Genomic DNA, 2,051 nt, shown 5'->3' with positions numbered 1-2,051 from the left:
GTTTTCGAAATTGATTGGAATTTGCTTTAAATTAAAGATGATTTCAAGGGCTTTAAAACGATATAAAGTTTGAGAAAAATAGATTTTTGTAGAGGAAGTTATGATCGTTCAAGGTTTGGTGTCAAAATCTGAAATTCTGCAAAGTTGCAGAATTTTGTGATTTCTGGTATGTGCGTACGCACAGGTAGGGGAAGGCTTCCTGTTTAGAGCGCTAGCACAGCTTGTGCGCGCACATATCCAATGAAGTATTACAACCTATGCGCACGCACACGTTGGGAAGGTCAGTCTGTTGGGGGCGCTAGCACGCATTGTGCGAGTGAACAAAATTATGAAAATTTTTACCTGTGCGTACACACACTTTTTGAAAATCCCTTTGGGCGTGCCCACGCATACCCATGTGCATACACACACGCCCTGTTTCTCAAATTTAAACTTTGTTTTCAACCATTTCACCTTCCCAACAAGCTTGTAAGCTTCTGTGATACCATTTTAAGACTCTTGGGCTTATCTTCAGGTATTGAAACATGGGAAATGTCCTAGGAGTTTTGGTCTAGTATTATTTTGAAAAGTTAGAGAACAGAGGTTTAGGTTTCTGATGTACTGAAAATGGGTTTGGTGGAGTGCGAAAGAAGAATGACATATATATTGAGAAAATTGACGAACTAGTGAGTTCAAAATGGAAAGTTATGGATTGATGATGGTTGTGATGAGTTGAAAACTTGGAAATGATTGATCATGGTTGATGGAATGAGTATGAGTGGAAGTGTGCTATGAGGAGTGGCCTCTGAGTTGAATATGTAATTACGATATGTGTTGTTTTCCGTCGTAGGGGCTGTGTCAGTCTCCCACCTACGTTCGGATGTGAGGCTTGAAGCTGGGCTTCTCACTCATGTTTATCAAATCCAGAGGAAGATGGTAGGGCACTCTCCCTCAAAATATTTTTCCTCTGAAAGGAGAAGGTGGTAAGGCACTCATCCCTCGGAATTATTCCTCCTGAGAATGCGATTTCTCTCTGATTGCAAGGTGGTAGGGCACTAACCCATGTAATCATGCGGCAACCAGAGAAAGGTGGTAGGGCATGCTCTCTCGGAATGTTTCCCTCTAAAAGGAGAAGGTGGTAGGGCACTCATCCCTCGGAATTATTCCTCCTTATGCGCAATAAAGAGACTAATCTGGGAGTTGTCGACCAAATTTTCTGTCGGGTTTGGCATTATAATAGACATGTGATATCACAGCTAATAGGACAGACATTCATCATATGCATCTTCTTTATGCTTGCTTGCTTTGACTGTTTGAGTTTGCCTAACTGTATAACATGCCTACTTGCTTCTTGAATTACTTGTTATATATCTGAATACTATCTGTATTTTCCTTACTTGCATTATCTGTGTTTGTCTGGTACTGAGGAGGTTAGGTAGGCGGTAGCGATGGGATCGCACGGAGGGTAGGTTGGTGAAGGCTGTGGGACAGCGATGATTAGTATTAGTTATAATTTTCTTAAGTTTAGATAACCCTGTTTACGGTTTAAGTTCTTTATTTATTTATTTCATTCTAAACTTGAATATCCGTATGCGATGTGAAGTTCTAGGATTGCCTTCGGCGTCCCAGAGCCTTACATCTTACATTATTGGGCACTGTTATCATAATGAGAACCTCCAGTTCTCATTCCATACTTTGTTGTTGTTTTTTAGACGTAGGTTACAAATCCACTTCGGTGGGATTGCGGATATGGTGACAGAGCGGAGTATGATTCCTCCTTGTATTATTTCTATTTTACTTTGTTGTAGTTACTCTCACATCGCTTTGTATATTTATCTTTATGGCCTTAGAGGCTTATTTGAGAGATAGGTTGTATAAGCTTTTTTAACTCTGAAACTCTGTATTTTTCTGTTTGTAACTAGTCGGCTTAAACTTCGCAAGCTGCGGCTAGTTCCCTATGTTTAATATACTCTTATATCTATATATGTTTTATTCTCTTGCATCTATACCTTGTGCCTTGTGCGTTAGCTTCGTGTGAACGTTTTGCGCTTTTGTAATTCCATTTTTGAGCT

The sequence above is a fragment of the Arachis hypogaea genome, chromosome 18 (genome assembly GCF_003086295.3).
Source record: "Arachis hypogaea cultivar Tifrunner chromosome 18, arahy.Tifrunner.gnm2.J5K5, whole genome shotgun sequence".
Classification (NCBI taxonomy): Eukaryota; Viridiplantae; Streptophyta; class Magnoliopsida; order Fabales; family Fabaceae; genus Arachis; species Arachis hypogaea.
Note: the sequence above shows the minus strand (reverse complement) of the source record.